At 33.9% G+C, this 20,378-nt stretch overlaps 1 long non-coding RNA gene across 1 annotated transcript; it reads right to left on the bottom strand.

The window, feature by feature from the left end:
• Positions 1-16,492: 16,492 nt before the first annotated feature.
• LOC111640739 lies at positions 16,493-20,292 on the bottom strand. Its single transcript, XR_002759313.1, has 3 exons — positions 20,166-20,292; positions 17,500-17,603; positions 16,493-17,311 (listed from the first exon to the last, which is right to left on the bottom strand). It is a non-coding gene; the product is annotated as an uncharacterized LOC111640739 (long non-coding RNA).
• Positions 20,293-20,378: the final 86 nt, after the last annotated feature.

Raw genomic sequence — 20,378 nt, 5'->3', positions numbered from 1 at the left:
ATTCGGCGGGTTCGGAAAATCGGAACGATGTCGTTAATCCTGCATTCGTTCGTAGACTCCCCTGAGAGGGGGTAAGAACGGACTTTTTATAGGTTTTAGTGGGGAATTTCCACCACGTGATCGGATGCTCATGAGTTAAAGCAGCGTTTTTCAAAGTGGGCGATAACGCCCCCTTGTGGGCGCTGGAGGCTTTCAGGGGGCAGTAGAAGGCTCAAAGAGAATTGGGGGGCGTTAAGGAAATTTAGAGGGGCGACGGCAGAAAAATTCTATATATTAAAATTCGACGGAATATATATAAAATGTTGACATTTTATATATTTTTTATTTTTTATTGAAGGTCACAACTTGAATATTTCTAACACATTGACTTATATTTTGACTCGGCATTTCTCAAAGTGGGCAATAACGCCCCCTTCTGGGCGATGAGTAGATCTAAGGGGGCTGGAGGCAGGGTATTGAACGGTGACCAAAGGCAAAATTGGGGCNAAATTAATTACCAAATCATTTTATGGGGAGCAGAGATGCTCATAGAGGTATCCTACTTTGAACTCTAAAAGGGGCTCCAGGCATTTACCCAAATACTTTTATACGTAGGCTGTTTTTCAAGCTCTGATGGTCCATAAAAAAAAGACAATTATAAATAACAAAATGAATTTATTACCAAAAGTTAGGTACGGACATGGTTACTTTTCAACATAATCACTGTGAAGATTGAGGTATTTGTCATATCTGTGGATGAGCTTTTCCTTCCCCTTGTCATAGAATGTTGCTGTTAGTTCAATTGAAAAGTGTGCGATCTAGCTACTTCAGCCCCTTGTTCAGAAAAGAAAAATAACTCTGATCAATTAGTCTGGTTCAGTCAGAAAAATAAAGTACTTATTTAGAGCAGGGATAATAAAGGAATGATCCAAAATATTGAAATTCAATTGGGCCAAAATAATTTTACTACTAAACACAAATACTACAATGAACACTACAAATTTAATAAATTAACTTTAGGTATTTTGTATTTAAAATAAATGAATTATTACAAATTATAAAAAGACTTTTAAAAATTAATAAATATATAATAAATTTTCTTTCATTTAAATAAAAAACTAAAGTAAATTTAAAATGTGGGAGTCAGAGTCGACACATTTTTTTCCGACTCCGACTCCTCTGGCCAGAAATTCCTCCCGACTCCGACTCCACAACCCTGGTTTCAAATAACAAAATCTTATGAATTGATATTGGTTGAAAAAAATACGACTAAAAACATATGAACAATTATTTATTGTGACATTGTCGCAATTCCAAGCTCCAAGTTTAAAATTTATTTAAATTAAAATATATGCTTTCAACCTCAAATTAGTACCGTCTTGCCCCTGTACATCATACTTTTCCTGTTAGCAAATGTTGTGTTGTCTTGTCAATAACTTTTTACAGGAAGAATTTTTTGAATTGGAATAACATGACTTCCAGTTTGCATCAGAAGTTGATATGTAGTTAAATGGGGTCTCCTTTCCCTAAGCTTTCCATATCTGGTCTCATCTTTCATCTATCTAACTCTGTTCTTCAGATTAATATAAGACAGACAGCAGAAACTACATTTCAAATTTCTCCTTTCTTTGTATATAGGATCTTTCATTAGATTTTAAAAAAAAAGAGTTGTACTCGATCTCAAAGTAAGCGAAGGAACACACAAAATTCTGTTCAAATCTGTGGAATTCACATTTTCTGATAACAAAAATTGACACTAATTCTAGAAGACTTACCATGTGTTTACTTCCTTTATTCACATATGATTTCAAAATCTCTAAAGAGAAATTGATTTCTCTATAAGCTATGAACGAAAGAAATGTATTAATACATTTTTTTTAAAAGAAATAAAGCAATCTCAAGTAATAAAAAAACACTCACTGGGAATATCTTCCAGTCTCAAGTATTGGAAAACAATAGAAAGAAGACAGGAAGAGCAATTTTTAGGACATCCAACCTCACAGAAGACTGTAGGCCCCGTTCTAACCAGTTCTTCAAATTTTTTTTTGCAATCGTAACATAAGTATATGCTGAAGTATATTTTAGCTCTTTCTTCACAAACATAACATTTTCCAACTGGACTCAGGTAAAGATTGGCTTCCAATTTTTTGAGATAATCTGTTTCTTTTTGTCTTACTTCTTCCAATTCTTTGAGATAATCTATTACTTTTTGTTTTACTTTTTCCATTTCTTTGAGATCACCTGTTTCTTTTTTCTTTCCTTCTTCCAATTCTTTGAGATTGCCTGTTTCTTCTTTCTTTCCTTCTTCCAATTCTTTGAAATCACCTGTTTCTTCTTCCATTCTTTCTAAAATATTAAATAGACTTAAGATGGCTTCTATGCATATAAGATTTAGTATATGCACTATACTTCATTTCCTACATTTAAGATTTTTTTATGCCATTACAAAGTTAAGGGTTTCTCATTATTCTAATATTAAATTTAAGCTTAGATTGCATTTTAACTAAATAATCCTATATTTATACAGAAAACCTATCATTAAGAAATTAAGCTTTTATCTGAAAAGAGGAACTACTTTTATACTAAAGATTTTTTAAAAATTTCAATTAAGGCATGTAATTTTGACAACATTCCACGTGAATTTGGGAAATTCAGGTGGATTGTCAAATCAAAAAGTCAAATTTTTATTGCATATCAGGCGATGGTTTTTGTAATTTGGAGTATCCTTAAGTTCGAAACAAATCCATATACAATCGCCGCAATAGATGGGCACTAGGTTGCGCAGGGTCTTACTACACACAATTCGATGTGCGTAGCTGCATACAAATGAGACAAGTGACATTTTTCAACATCTATGACCCCAATGCCAGCAGTCAACTTCTGTGCTTATTACTGTGTTTCTGCTAAGCTATACACTGTGGCTACTTTCTCGTGCACCATCCTGTATAATAATAATTTAAACGTAACAAATGTGTCTACTTGCCTTAATTCGGGACTGTCGATATTGAAATAATTTACCTATGTTTGGGCCTTCTAAAACTGGAATTGATTCTTCCATTATTGTAGTTTCAACAGAAGTATCCTGTGCAGTGACCTGCATCTTCTGCACTCCCTCCGAAAAAGTTTCCTCTGCTCCCATTTCAATGCCTAAATTGGATTAATATGTAGTAACTAATAACATGTAAAATTGTAAAAGTTCTATGAATAAACTTTCCAATTGATTGGTCACTTTCTTCGTCAATAAAAACCCATTGATTATCACTATCGCCTACAAAAAAGAAAAGAACTCATTAAACTGGAAATCTGGAATTAAATGTGTGAATATACATAAAATTATTTTCTATAACTGATATCATTGATGGGATTTAGAAACAATTGACTTCACACAACAATTATTCTGTTTTAATTATTTGTAAATATTAGATTAATTAGTCGAGTTCTAGAACAAAGGCACAGAATCTGCAGCCCTTTGCAGCTTAATAATCTACAATAGTACAAGATTAACATTTCTGACATGAATTTTAGGTTATGCCGATATGATTTATATTGTTACGTATATACTGAGCACATGCTACTGCATTGCATTCAGCCTTATGAAATCCCTCTGAAATGAACTATGGAATTTCAATTACTAAAATGTTTCAGATCTGATCCTGAAGCAATCAAAATTACACAATACTAACTGGAAACATATGTTTACAAAATTTACAACCTGTACCTTAATGAAAATCTATATTATGGAATATTTTGTGTCCTATTCAGTTTTAAGTATAGTAATTTATGTGAAATTTATAAATAGTCCCAAGCATTTTAGACATTTAAAATGAAATAAAACAGCTACCATATTGATGGTGTTTCCTGATATTCAAATTAACTCAATTTAAAAAATAAAGATGTCCAAAAAGTCAACAGAGTGACATCAAATGGCCATATTTTGAAAAGTTTAATCAGATTTATCATTATAAAATTGTAGAAGATGAGACAACCTTTAGCTCGAGTTAGATATATAAAATTTATCATCTTTTCCCAATCTGCCCCCTCTTGAAAAAACCATTTCTTTGGATTTAGCCTCATTAATAAGTAGTTTATTAGACTTACAATAATCCTGTAGAACATTAAATTTCCTCTGAAGACAAGCAGATGAATACGAAAATATTACAATATCGTTGGCAAACAGAAGACAGTTCAGTTCTACCTCTGGTGATATAGATATACCCATAGTACAGTAGACCCCCCCATAACATTGTAGATAATTCCATGTTATATGAATTCCATGTTGTACGAGTCACTTAGATTTTACAAATATGTGAGCCGTTCACAGCTCGGCACATGTATTTGTAAAATCTAAGTGACTCGTACAACACGGAATTCATATAACACGGAATTATCTACAGTGTTATAGGGGGAGTCTACTGGTATTATGACTATGAAAAAATTTGGTAATCGTTGACTAATGAACAAAATAGGGCTAAATGGTTCACCCTGTGAAAGACCTTTATAATTACCGCTTCTGAGATACAACGATTAAGTTCAATTTGAAAGGTGGTATCAGAAAAAACAATTGTCTTATAAGATTAATAATAACTATCTTTGAAAGCTTTGAGCATAAAATATGATGGCCTATTGTATCATATGCCCTTGACAAATCAATGAATCCAACATATAATTTATTACGTTTCTTAGCTAAAACTGGGTGTGGGGTTCTTAGAGGGGTAAGTAACTTTTGAAAGTGTCAGCCGCACTGAAATAGTGGACACCGTAGACTGTTCCCCATGAGGACCCAACTCACTTTTGGCTTCAAGTAGTTGGTAGTGCATGCCAACGGCCACACCCTGGGAAACCACCTCAGCTGGTGGGCTAGACTAAGTGAGGATATCAGTAGTATCATCTACTGGTAGTTAGGGTGTGCCACTATATAGTGCACAAAGTCTGGAATGGCCAGCGTGGCAGAAGAAGCTATGAAAGATCAATAGTGTAAGGGGCATGACAGCAAAGTAGGTGACATACTAAGGGCACATTCTTGGCATCCAAAGTGAGATGTGGCCAGTCACCGTGGAAGAGATTGGAGCCATACCATGCACCCTCCACCATAGTAAGCCATGTGAATCGCTACCACTAAAAGGATGAGTTATAGGGACAAGGTTGAGCCCCTGCAAACTGTGTCTCTAATGAATGCTCAGTTGTGTCCTGAGAATAGTAAGTTTGACTCTAATACTAAAGAATATGAAGAGGCCATCTTAATCCCACCTAGGAGGATAACATCAGAAATATCCAAACTGAAGACCAGGAATGTTACTCCTTACTCCTTAACACAGTAATGTACTCCTTAACTACAGTAATGTACTCCTTAACACAGAAACTTGGAATGTGAGAACACCATATGAACTGAGAAAACTTGATGATCTAGATCAAGAAATAAAGTCATCAAGCCGTCATCACAAATACCTACATCAAGCCGTATTGGCTTGATGTAGGTATTTGTGAAACAAGATAGACAGAATCAGGAAAGCTAAACAAGAATGAATTTACAATGATGTACTCAAGAGCACAGGCACATGTAAATGGAATAGCTATCATTATGAAGAATAGTATAGCAAGATCAATTAAGGGCTTCACTGCAGTCAACGAGAGAATCATTGCATTAAAGATAGCTGCTCAACTTTTTGACATCTTCCTAATCCAGGTTTATGCACCCACAACTGGCCACGAGGAATAAGACATTGAAATATTCTATGCAAATTTGAAGGAATCAGTGAAAATGGCAAAATCAAATGATATAATTATGGTTATGGGTGATTTTAATGCAAAAATGGGCAATGAGAAGATACTGGAATGCATGGGCCAATATGGGCTAGGTAAGAAAAATAAAAGAGGGGATAAATTCATTCAATTTTGTGAGAAAAATAAGTTGATAATCACCAACACCCTGTTTAAACATCCAGCAAGAAGAGTGTATACATGGAAGAGTGCAGGTGATACTTGCAGAAATCAAATAGACTTCATTTTGATTAAGGAGAGATTCAGAAATATTATAAAACAAACCAAGTCATATCCAGGAGCAGTTATTAATTTGACCATAATCCAGTTGTAGGAAAAGCAAAAATTAAACTAAAAACCTGTAAGCAAAAATCAATATCAAAGAAGTTAACAAAACATGTGAAGAAATTAAAGGTTTGGATAAAGAAAATAAAATAAAAGAACTATATAAAAAAATCAGAGAAGTCACTTTTAAAAAATGGTATTTCAAGCACAAAGCCTAAGAGATTTAAATGGGAGAATAATCTTGGAAACAGAAGAAATAATGAAAAGGTGGTATGAATATGGAAAGGAATTATTCCAAGGTGACAGGGAGGAGATAGAATCACCCAGGGAGTTATAAGCAGAGCCGGCCTACCATAGGGCGAACGGAGCAGCCGCTCCAGACACTAAGTCCTAGGGTGAACACATCAGTGGTAAAGAAAATTAAAGGGTATAAATTAGGGGCAACCAAGGAGGCGCCATAATAGGATCTCGCTTTATCCTAAAACTTGCCTCGGGCCTGCACTGGTTAGAAGGCCCACCAATACTCAAATGAGTAGTTGTAAAGGCCATTGATAAACTTAAACCCAGTAAGGCTGCTGGCCCAGATAATATAGAATCAGAATGGATCAAAGATCTAAATGACGGAGGCATCAAAGCCCTAGCTAAGTTGTGCAACGACATCTATTAACTGGGATCCCTTCCTGAATACTTCAAACAGTCTATATTTGTTCCAATCTCCAAAAAACAAAAGCAAAAAAGTGTGAGGATTTTAGAACCATAAGCCTAATTAGTCATGTAACAAAGGTTCTAACTTGTTCTTGTTAAATAGAAACAAAGGAAGATGGAACAAAGGCATAAGTGAAACACAAAGTAGTTTCCAAGAGAATAAAGGAACAAGAGAAGGTATTTTCAATCTGAAAACTATTATTAAAAGATATAAGGAACAACAGAAAAATATTTATATATGTTTTATAGAATATACAAAGGCATTTGATAACATGAAACATGATTACCTTATTAAATGTCTATTAGAAAATAGTATGAATGAAAAGGATGTCACATTACTCACCAATTTATACTGGGAGCAGAGAACTGCAATAAGGATTGGCAAAGAATTGTCGCAAAACTCCCCAATATAAAAATGAGTTAGGCAGGGTTGTGTGCTGTCTTCAATTTTTTTCAATCTTTATACAGAAAGAATTTGTAGTCAGGTCAAAGATCTAAAAGGAGTAAACATAGGGAGCAGAAATTTCAATAATCTTAAGTATGCTGATGACACTGCTATTAGCAGAAAATGAATGGGATCTAATGATGTTGAAAGAGGAAATATCAAAATTCGGACTAACACTGAACTACTAAAAGACCAAAACTATGGTCGTTTCCAATGAGAAAAACTCCAAAAGTAAATATTAAAATCTGAGACAGTAAGCTAGAGCAGATCAAACGTTATGTCTATCTTGGACATATCATTACAGATGATGGAAGAAATGATAAGGAAATTGGAAGAAAAATTGGAATTGCAAGACTGCATTTACAAACATAAAACAAGTGTTGATATCAAGTGAGATTAGTGTGAGAATCAGGATTTATTAGATTAATTAGTGTAAGAAAATACATTATTTCTCCACACCGTTTATAAAAAGGGAAGTTACATTCATTGTTTTTGGAGAAAAGGGAAATCAGCATCTTTCTCACACGGCCTTATCTGTAATTCTGATGACCGTATGTCTGTTTACTCATCACACATCCTGTAGAAACTGCAGTTCCTTTTACGCTATTGGTCAAAAAGTACAATAAAAAGGGGTGATTTTTCCAGCCATTCAGGGGCAGTCTATAGAAATCCGACATTGCCACATAGATGACAGAGAGTCCTGAAATTATGATCTGCCATACAAGATGCATCTCTTTGTTCAAAAAGGTCTCCATCATATTTTAACTTTGTGTGCCTACATGAAGAAGAAGACAGTCCCACATCCACCTCCCCTACTCCCAACTACAAAAGACTACTTACCAACTTACATAGTAAGATAGTACAATTTATATTATACTTGTAAACTCTCTCTCGCGAGGATAGGATAGAAATTGTTACTTTCTCATTTAAGATTAGCTGTAACACTTGACATAATAACATATCTAAGAATAGAGACTTATTTGAGTTAAGTTCGATTATGCTAACTTGTATTCAATTTGGAGCAATGTATATGGTATATTTCTTTTATCTATTAAACGTTAATTGTTATGTTTGCATATTGATTCCATTTATTTGCTAAGTTCAGACCATTCACCCGCTATGAGTTGGTCTTATCCGCAACTCTTCCCACTCATCAACGTAACAGCCCTCCTAATTAAACAATAACTTAAACATGTGATAGGGAGCAAATTCCTTTCTTATCTGGTTTCGGAAGCTGCAGATGATGGGTATATGATTGCCTTGTCTTCGCACCTTCTTTAACTTTTAATTTAAAGCCATCCTATGACCTTGTGGGCAACTCCTATACCAATTAAGCGATAAAGAGTAAAAACTAAACTCTTTACTCCCCGGTTATCCTCAGATTAGTATACAAACAAGAGTTAGGTTGGCAAAATGTTATGTTTGGTCTACACTGCTTTATGGAGCAGAGAGTTGGACAATGTATGCAAATAATGAAAAGAAATTAAAAGCATTTGAAATGTGGATGATTCAAAGAATGCTGAGAGTTCCTTAGAGGGCAAGAAGAACAAATGAAGATATCCTGGCAACTGCAAATCAGAAAAGAACCTTACTAGTAGTAGTAAAGAAAAAAAAAGTGAGTTATCTGGGACATGTACTGTGACACCAAAGTCTACAAAAACTATTACTGGAGGGAATGATTGAAGGGCAAAGAGGCAGGGGTAGACCAAGAATGAACAGGTTTAACATCATCAGGAATTGGAGAAGCTCAAGATAGATCATAATAGCATGAAATGGTCATCAATGTCCTAACAAGAGAAGGCACCTAAAGAAGCTAACAAGTAAGACTAATTGCAAAATTCCAAGAAAAAGGAATAAATTGTAACCAACACCTCTATTCGCTACAAAAGTACCTTAAAAAATCATTAGTTGTGGTTTCGGTTTTATGCTATTACTCTACATTTTATTTCTTTTTACTTTCCTGACTTATGATTTCTATGGCAATCAGAAAACTGGCCTCCACCGAATATTTTTACATTTTTGGGCATAGGACACATTGAAACGTGGAGAAATGCAAAAAAATTCGGGATAATTTCTCTCTGTGTATGTGAGAAGCACGATTTTTTTCATCCTGTTTGAAGCTTAACTCCTGTGCTTTTTGTCAAAAATTTCCGAAATTTTGCAGGGAAGTTTGTTTATTAGGAGAATTGATGCTACTAAATTTTGGTGGTTAATTAAAGGTCGAGGTGGTGGGGCGATACTGGAGTCATGTGTATCTCAAGTAGGGTCGGATTTCATGACTATTTTACTCGTTATTAGTATTTAGCAATTAAAAAAGAAAAGAAAACAAATCCCTACCCTCAAAATAAAGCCTTTTGACATTTTATAATAATAAAAACTATATAACGTTTTTAATAATAGAATATCGTAACAGATGGCGCCACACACGCAGTTTTATGTTGCTGGGAAAGTTAAGCAACTCGTTGCTAGACTTTTATTTTATGTATTATAACAATTGTGAAATTTAGTTGCGTATAAATACTAAAAGAAAAATGTCTTTTATCCTTGCAGTTATACTGACATTTCACTGTATTAATTTATTTCAGGTATTGAAATGGAGGAAACTGTTTTAGAGAGACTACAGAGGATAGACAACTTCACTGGATAATCCTTTGGAAACTAACAAGACAATCTAAGAAACAATTACATTTTCTGGAATCTCGAATATTTATTTCAATATTGGGTATGCCTAAATTAAAGAATGTGATTGCATCTTTCCCCGGATTCACTTCCTTTCAAAGGTGACACACCTTCCGAATGTATCACCAGGAACCTAAAGACAAAATTTGTCTAGGAAGTAAAATCTAATATTACCAAAGATGAGCATGAGAAAAAGGGGAGGAGGATTCCCAAATAAGAGAAAATCAATGACGACAAGCAGTTTGTCTGTCTTACAGAGTTCGTCACTCATCTTCCGACTCCAGGGAATTCAATATACCACCACCTACCAATCTATCACAAAGAAATCCACATCGATCTAAGTTATCTACCATTCTACGGACCACACGTCCTCCGATCTACCTATTTGCCAGATCAACCTCTCCAACAAGCAAGGAACAGAGTATTTATCAGCATGCACAGAATGTATACTCTCTCTCTCTCGCGGTTAGGAACCAGCTGAAATTCCTAACTAACCTCCTATAGTTGTAAATGTATGTATAATCCTATGTAAATAAACGGTTATTTGTTTGCGTTAAATGAGTAATGGAATACACTAATGTTTTCTGACACCCATAGCAAGTCACATGACCTGGCTTAGACGTCATAGGTCACGTGACTACAGCCCATCCGGGCGCGTTTCCGGACAGCTTTTCTTCTTGCGGAAGAATTCGTTTTCTCTGCCCTATACTTTGCAGGCGTCACGTGATAGAGCCAAGCCCCTTACGGTGCGTACCTTAATAGCGGTCGCTGAGCTGCATTTGCGAACGAGGGTGAAATAAAGAAAACGATGGCGACGTCTGTAGAGACAATATTTAAAATAAGGGTTCCAACAGCATTCAAAGTAGATACGAAAAAAACTCGAGACGACACATACCACTTACATCATATACATTGACGTGCGCTTTCCACAATTTGTAAATTTTCATTCATAAAAACCAAATAATGGGCACTAAACTGGAACTATCTGAGCCATGGAGCGCTACATATGCCGACAATAAAACTATTTAGTTACTAAACAATACATCTTTATATTACACCTAAAAAAGACAAAAGAAATTAGGAATAAACAGTCTAACCATTGATGAATATTGTAATTAATATCTTAGTTTGGTAAGATACAGCTTCACTTCACGGAACAATGCATAACGAAATTCATATAGGTGACCGTAAAAATTACAATTTTGCCTAGGAAAAAGTCGCAGGAATAAAACTGACATTTCTATTTATCCTGACCAGGGATTAACGATCCCTTCTGAAAGCCGGCTTAGAAACATGATTATTATTATTATTGAGCATGTGTAATTATAAATTTGGATCGTGAGTCGTCTCTGACAGACTATACATACAGGAATGAAAGTTGCCATTTTCGGGGGTCGACGTTGGAAAAAGACAATTGTTCTCTTCCAGGAGAATTGCATTTGTCATTTTCTAAAGCAGATAACAAACAAAACAAAATATACTTGAAATTAGTCTAGCATATTTCTCCGAATCATTGTTCTTGTTGATAAGAACTTATCCAGTGACATTTTATCTCAAAACGTTAGAATTTATATGTATTAAATAAATAGCTGGATATATTTTTACTCTTAACTTCCTATAGTGCCTTAAGAAAGGCATTTTTCTCTATACTAATGGCGAGTATTGTTTTAAAGCGATCAAGAACACATAAGAATATTATCTTAATTTGGATTTTGGTAATTATCTTTGCTTATTATTTACAGAAAAACATCCTAAAATGGGAAAAGGACCCTCCTTCGTTTCTCTCCCTCTTCGCTATTGTGTTTCAAATCGTAAACAGCTGCACCTAAGGGAGAAGTCGGAGCTAAACAACAACTTGCAGGTGTTCTAATCTAAACAGGAATCACAAACTGTCACAGTCATCCTACTCAGTAGTATAGGAAATTAAAGAAACACAGGCGTAAATTAAATTCGATGAAAAACTAAACCATTTTATTTGTACGAAATAAGTAAACAATACAAGTAACACAATACGTGGACTTCGTACTTGACCTACTTGTTGATAATCGTCAAACTTGCGGAGGGTCCCTCAAGTTGCTTATAGCGAAAATGCACTAAATTAAATTTCAATTTTAATTTGATTTCAATCCTTTTAAATTATTTAAACCACGACGAAACTTTTTTTGGGAAGACTTGCGTATTTATTATACTGTATTTTCCGGTAAAATATTTAGTTTTACGGCGAGTTTCAAATTTAATCTTTCCCGTAACTAAAATAATAATAATTAGAGGAGAAGGTGGTATTATGGAACCCCAATTACATTTTAGTGAATTGTAAACAAGGTATCATAACTATACCCACATTTTTTGTGCGAAAAGTACTGGTAACTAGTAATTTAAATGTTCCTAATTAAATTTTTCGCTAATGTAACTATAAGTATGGTTTTTTTAAGGTTTTTGTACAAAAAGCCCGAAAGTAGGCTTAGAGAAAATCGGGTGGTAATATGGAACCTTACTGTATATTTTCAAAAAAATGCATTAATGTAGCCAAAAACAAATAGGAAAGTACAAAAAATGTTAAATAATTACCATATTATTTACTCCAATGTATTTTATCGCAAAAATGCTTTTATAATAGAAAAATATGACCTCCATCAACAATATATATTCCAGCAGCTTTTTTTCGATATTCTTGGGAAGAACTGACTTTCTACCTAGTGTCTTTTTCAGAAATTGCTCCAGACGAATGTCTGCTTGCAAAGAGAGAGTTCGGAGAAGTTGAGTTTTATATTACTGTAAAAACACCAATGGGGTCCGTATTTCACGCATGGCCATCTTGAATTAACTTATGTCTGTCGAGACCAAAATTTAAGAAATGTGAACATTACACAGATTAATATGTACCCCTAAGTCTCTGGAACGGAATACAGGCATCAGTGAACCTACAACTACACGATTTATATTTTAAAAATAATTAAATTCACTTAGCATTCAAAACTTGCGAATTTTGAAAAAACAAATTTGCTGATTAAATACGGACAACCGTTTAAATGAAGTAAAACGGGTTTTCCCCTTGCTATGGATATCAGCCTAGTTCAGTTCAGCCACATTCCGCTACAGTTTGCTTTTATTATCAGTTCGAAATGGGGTGGTTCCATAATACCCGCAGTGTTCCATAATACCACCTTCTCCTCTACTTTCAAAACTTGCCTTCTGAATCAGAAATTACTTGCGGTGGTTCGTCCATTAACGTTTGACTAAACAAATTCAAGATGAGTCGAATGAATGGATGAACAGGCCACTGTAGCACAGAGCATGCAGACACGTGGTTTACACGTGACTGGAAACCATGTTGCCAGGTATTTCTAGCTTTTGTAGCAAAATTCAAGTAGCCGACTCAAAAAAATTTTTTATTATAAATAACCCTATTATTTAGTTTAAAAGTTGACTAATAATAGATTATTTTATTAAACCAATGTGAACATTGAAACAGAAAACATTATATTAAATAATAGAACATAAATGTCTAAATCCCAAAGTACAGAAAGTAAACTAGAGAAACAAATTAAAATATTAAATATATGGTATTTTGGATGATAAATTTAATAAGTAAAGTTGTTTTAACTTTACTTTAATCCTTATTAAATTTTAACACAGGGGGAACCGAACTGATAAAAGGTATTGATGATCCCAAAATGCACATAGTTTTTTTTTTAACTCTCCGCCCTATGAGCACTAAGATAGCCTTTTTAACGAGCTCATTAAGGGTTCGGCCAGGCCTATAATGCGGCAGTCGGGTTGTGAGGGACAGGGCCCGACTACTCCAAAAAATTCATGGGGCATTTCGATCCGTCCGCTTATGATCCGGATCCCCAAAGCGGCAGGCTGCAAAAGTGTATTTAAATAATTTTGCCCTAGTAAGTTTTTAACAAAATCAACTATCTTGAAATTCGAAGAATTGCCATAACTCAAATAGATGCTGTATTGAACTCACTTCCCTTTTTGCTCAGCCTGCTGATCTTCAGCCATTGATCCCTATACACACTGGCGGCTAATTACAGAACGATTCCGTAGCGTAGTTCTGTTTTTCACCACGAGATGTCGCCACTTCGTGAGGTCGAGAAGCTGGATAAGAATAATTATAATTTACTGTCTGTTGTGACGTCACTGAACGCAATCGGTGTAAGTACACAACAGTCAGAATTAATTTATTACAAGCAAAATTTGCTACTTTGCAAATTTGTCTTTCGTCTAATACAGTATTTAATGTTTATACAGTCGATCCCCCTATAACACTGTCGATAATTCCGTTTTATGTGAATTTCATGTTGTACGAGTCACTTAGATTTTACAAATACGTGAGCCGTTCACAGCCCGGCACACGTATTTGTAAAATCTAAGTGACTCGTACAACATGAAATTCACATAAAACGGAATTATCGACAGTGTTATAGGGGGATCGACTGTATAAACATTAAATACTGTATTAGACGAAAGACAAATTTGCAAAGTAGCAAATTTTGCTTGTAATAAATTAATTCTGACTGTTGTGTACTTACACCGATTGCGTTCAGTGACGTCACAACAGACAGTAAATTATAATTATTCTTATCCAGCTTCTCGACCTCACGAAGTGGCGACATCTCGTGGTGAAAAACAGAACTACGCTACGGAATCGTTCTGTAATTAGCCGCCAGTGTGTATAGGGATCAATGGCTGAAGATCAGCAGGCTGAGCAAAAAGGGAAGTGAGTTCAATACAGCATCTATTTGAGTNATGTTTGTATTGTAGCTTTAAAAGATGATTATTGTTCATTATTTTTATCAAAATATTTAAAATTATACAGTATATTATAAAAGTTATTCTACAGAATAAGTAGATTTTCGTTCTGAAATTCTTTTAATCTCAAGATTTTCCTGCTGAATTTTTAATCTCTTACTCGAAATGTTTGTTTTTTGCATTATTTAATAAAATTATTCATTGCCTTTTAGAAATAATTTAAACGTTTTATACTAGAGAATTTTCTCCGTAGGCATCTTTATTTGGTTTTCACGAGATTTTAAAAAAACCTAACCCTGGCGAATACCAGGAGTTAAGTGTATCTTGTGTAATTTGAGAAAAGTCTTTCGAATTAATGGTTTAAATCCATCAACAAATTATCCTCTTCAGTAAAATATTAGTGAACTTTTTGTAGCCTCATTTAACAGATTCGCAATCATTTATTTTAACGTTTCATCCTAAAACTTGCCTCGGGCCGGCACTAGTCTCAATTAAGAATGCTGACAAGTGAAAGTCTTTTATAACAGAAATTTGAAAGGCAGAAGTATTGTTTCTGATTGTTTCTGATATTATTTAAAATACAATTAAAATAAGAAAAATAATTTAAAAATTAGATAAAAGTATTATTAATCTAAATTGCATTTACTTGAAATTGCAATACGATTTTCCTGATTATTTGCAAAGTATTCGAAAAAATGCGTACTTTTAATTCAAAGAAACGAACGATATTTCTTTAGTATGAATTCATGATTATAAATGAATGAAAGAAATTTACGTAATTAATACGAACAAAGTATATATTAGAGAAAATTTTGTAAGCCATCCACAAATAGATAACTTTGTAAACTTACAATCGGATGGCCGAGTGGTCAAGGTGGACTCGGGATCTAATCCGGACGAGTCGAGGAAACCCCAGGAATTTTTCGGAGGTTGATCCGTTCGGATATGTCGAGCCCCGTCCCTCATCAGCCCGTCGTCCCATCGTGGGCCTAACCGAACCCATAATGGGCCTGCTAAAAGATGCCCTCTTAGTGCCCATAAGGCGGAAAGAGTTAAAGAAAATCAATAAAGTAACATTAGAAATTATGCATTTTCGTGCATTTTTGTTTCGTTAATGGGAGCTAATGTTGCAAAATGGCCACCATCCCAGAGATTAGGAAAGATTCCCCAAATCGCTACAAAATCTATCGCTAGCTTTTTCCTATAGATATGTCAACGATGTTGTCTACGTTAACGTGTCTGCCAAAAAAAATCTGCCAGATTTACGACAAAATACTGCTTTTGCCACCCAACTCGTCGAATGTAAACGTGCACGCTCGTGTATGGCGATATCTTAACTGTGTAGCCATACGCTACACGACACTCGGTTCCCACACAATGTAAATTTCTGTAAATCGTTTAAAAACTTCCTTATCGATGGATGAGTGACAGGTTTTCCTTTAATAAATACATTGATTGTATTAATTATACAAATTTAATTCTTATTTTTTAGTTTATACTAATGTATACGTAATATTGTACGTGTTTAATGCGTGTGTCAACTATTATACGAAAAATATATTAGAATATCATTAAAGAAATTTCAACTGTCATATATTTCGTATGCTCTACACACCCGAATAACTAAAATTATTATTACATTTGTATACAAAAAAGAGTCTATCATGTTTTGTTTATGCTTCGTGGAATAAATTTAAAAATTTTTCCGATATACTTTATAATAAATTGAACAGTAAACACTTGAAAGGCACAATAATTTATTGTGTGAAAAATGCAACACAAAGATTAACGACTTTTAGTTGCAATCAAGCTCATAAATTTTGAAAATAATAATAACAAACCGAAAATAAAACATTTTCATAGAGAAAAATATAAAAACAGATGTTAAAAGGTGTGCATTCCAATTTTCTATTTCTCAAATTTAAACAAAAATTCCATTCTTTCAGATCAAATGGAAGTAACTCTTTGTTTCATTCAAAATAAATTTTGCTGATGCCTTATACATTTTATTAAAAAGAAGCTTTTATCTTTGTGAAAAAATAGCATTTCTCATGCCACGATTCATTATTTTGTTACTTAATCGAACTATTATTGAAGGCTAACAGATTTCTGTTTTACTATTTCAATTTCCACTATGTTGGTTTCTTCCCTTGCAGAGACAAGTACGGTGATTATGTCTCCACGCAGGAACACCTTGCCAATTCCTTCTTATGTCTTTCGCTTTTTTCCTCGCAGAGACAAGTACGGTGATTATGTCTCCACGAAGGGACACCGTGACAATTCCTCTGATAACCTGCGCTTACATTCCTCTGATAACCTTCGATAACATTTTAATGACATCTCCAGGAATGCATTAGAAATTATTTTTCGCTCTGTTTTTATTAAGCATTAATAATTCGGCCGAAAGTATAGAGCAGATTATATGATGGCGCCTGCCGATGAAAGTTGCACACCAGATATTTGGACTCAATAAGTTTGTAATGTGCCTTCCTTATAATTGTAAGAACAATAAATTTTTCTAATAATATTGAAAAAAGTATAACTTTTTTTTGTTGTTTTTTTTAGGTAAACGGAATGTAACGATTAAAATGTAGACGATGATGTACATTCCGCCATTTTACTTTTTTTTTTGAAACAAGAGCAGATGATTAATGGAAATCTGCGGAAAAAATCCACAAAAACATCGAAACATTTAGTCGTTTCCTGCAAATAATAAAAATGTTACATAAATAAAATATGAAAATTAATTAACAGCAGGTTAATTATAGAATCATATGTATAGAATCATTGTGAATACAAGAGAGAAAACGAGTTTTAAAATTGATATTTAGCGAGAAACGAGAATGAATTCATAAGTGTAAATTAGGCAAAGTTAGAAAATATTTTCTTACTTTATCATCATCATCCGATTCACTTTTGTATGTAAATCTATCATTAGTATTTCTTCTTTTATTCAATCGACTTAATTTTTACATCTGTTTATTTTGATTCTTTTCTATAAAAATAATTTAAGAATTTAACTTTATGTAATTTTATATCGTAATGCCTACACCTATTCAAACACATTCATTATAAAGTTTATGTAGAAATATATCTCTGAATTTCTATATAAACTGTATAAGAAGTTAGAAAGTAGTATTATTGTGTAAACAGTGAGGTAATGCAATATAATTACTATGTTAATAAATGTCAAATCGGATTTCTTCCATTGTAAATAAATCAAAGAATCAAAAATATAATACGCTCAATATTAATACAAAACTCCGTGTGCCTTTTACGGATTATCGGTTTTTTAAGTGTATTTGGATATAGGCGTACACTACGACCTTTATTAATTACACCGGATGTCGGTAATTATAATTTTAACAAATTTATATATAAAAATTAGTGTTGTAACGAATAGTATATTCGGCCTCGGGCCGAATACCGAATATTCGGCCAGGAGCGTGGCCGAATAGCCGAATATTCGGCCAAACTATTAGGCTCGATTAACGCACGTACGAAAATTGGCACGCAAACCGCATTATTTTTTTTTAAGGCCTCTTCCCGTTCTGAGAGCACCAAGAGGCCAAGAACTATCAATGAGAAATCTAAAATGTATTCTAATGTGTAATGCAAAGAAGGAGTGAAACGTATAGATACTATTTAAGTAAGTGTTGCCTGCAGAGCATGGGTAGTTGCATTATGGCAAGGACCCAGCTCTCTATTCGCCCGCTGTCATTACGCTTCGCCAATCGCGTTAATTCTTGACAGTTGTAGTGGACAGACAAGAGCGTCATGGCAGTATGTGAAAAATGACGATATCAAATGTGGATAACAATGAAATGACCTAAACGTGTAAATAACGGAAAAAGAAGAGAGGACAGCGAAGTGAAAATGTGAAAATAAATATGAAATTGAGTCGATAACATAATCGAACAAGTCGAGGCAGCTTATTGACGCGAAATTTGCGGCCGTCAATGCCAAAAAACTGTTGTCGTAGAATTCGGAAAGCTAAATGCTTGTAATGAAAGTCACTTAGAATGCACAGCCGAAAGCCTGGTGCCTCTCGGGCTACCGAGCTGTCTCGAATCTGTGAAATCATAACTGTGACTTATACCAATATCCTATCTGTTTCTTTTCTCCGTTATCACCAGGCTACGAGTCACGTAATTGTAAAATGGCAAATCTACGACGAAAAAGTGACGAATCGAAAGTATCGTGAGCGCGTATTATGATGTATGCATAGGCATACGTGGACTAGAGCGATAGAGAAAAAAAGAAAGGGAAGAGCAAAGACGAGTGCTTAAAAAGAAGGATAGGCAGGGTCAGACCCTCGGATGTGCGACGATTCTCGAATGAATAGGTGTGTACGTGTGCTGATCTTTGTAATTATAAATTGTGAATACATGTGACTATTATTATTTTCTTTTTTATTTTGTGCATGTTATAAGTTATAAATAAATATAAACAAGCAACACTAACTCGATAACATTAAATCTAAATACCAAAATGATTAATTTACTGTGTTTTTGTTATTTGTTACTCCTGTTTTCAGGTATTCGGTATTCGACCGAATAGCGAAAAATAGGCCGAATAGGCCGAATGCCGAATAGTAACCGAATATTCGTTACATCACTAGTAAAAATTATACACAAGTTTCGTGTTTCATTTCAATAGAATTCGAATTTAGTCCTCGATGTCTGAGTTCTACATTTATACACTGTGTTTACGTCACACACTCAAAGAATGCGGAGAAAGTTTAAGTATGAAAATAGAAACGAATTGTATAGAAAATTGTAAACTCGTAAAAATTGTAAAGCGTGTAAACTCTTCATAAAAACCCAGACTATGCTCGAGCCGTGATAAGTGACCCATTTCTATTTTTTTACCTTTAGCCATCGAAAATAAATGCTTACGATGCCCCTTACCGTGAAAATTTCGGTTTGTAATGTTTAACTATCCAGAGACATTAAACGCATTAGACGTGAATAAACACACACACATATTTCGTTTTTTTTTTACTTCTTCTGTTCGGAGGTGTCACAACCATTCCAAAAACCTCCAAGGTCAAATAATATAACAACCGGAAAAATAAAGTTTATTCAATTGTATTAAAATTATTGGTAATTTCTCGACATATACTTTAAAGGATAAATTAATTTACAATTAAATTTGATACGAGAAGTGACCAAGACGATGAATCATTTCGTCAATGTTAAGGTAGTGTTTGTGGCAATTATTTTATTTGTTGGTTTACTCCTAATTAATCATGTTTACTAGTGAATATTTATATAATGTGGTTGAAATTGTTATTTAAACAGTAAGAAAATTCATCATCGAAAGTGTTTTTGACGAAATAAATGTAATCTTTGTAGAAACGAAAGATCTATTTTTGAATTGTTTCGAATATAATAAACTACGACATACAACAGACGTGAAAGACTGCAAATGGATTACTAATATTAAGTTTTATAATTTAAATAAATTTGAACAAAATGAGTTTAACATTAAAAGATTTCTTAATAATTTTTAACAAATTATTTTAAAATTCTTTATAATCTTTTTGTAACCTCACCTTCAACCAACACCTCCACTTCTTCGTTTTCTTCATATATTATTTTTTTCACTAATGAATGCTCCTCTAAAAATACAAACTCCTTCTTCAAAAGTCTGTTTTCTGACCGAGTACTTTCCAAAAACCAGAAATCATCTTCCTCTTCATCATCGGAATCCTGTAAAAAGTGAAAAGTTCTCATTCCTGATAGAATAATCTTACAGTAGTCGAAAT

Source organism: Centruroides sculpturatus, unplaced genomic scaffold (assembly GCF_000671375.1).
Source record: "Centruroides sculpturatus isolate CEXI.00-Female unplaced genomic scaffold, Cexi_2.0 scaffold1399, whole genome shotgun sequence".
In the NCBI taxonomy this organism is placed as follows: Eukaryota; Metazoa; Arthropoda; class Arachnida; order Scorpiones; family Buthidae; genus Centruroides; species Centruroides sculpturatus.
This window is presented reverse-complemented; position numbering and strand designations above follow the sequence as displayed.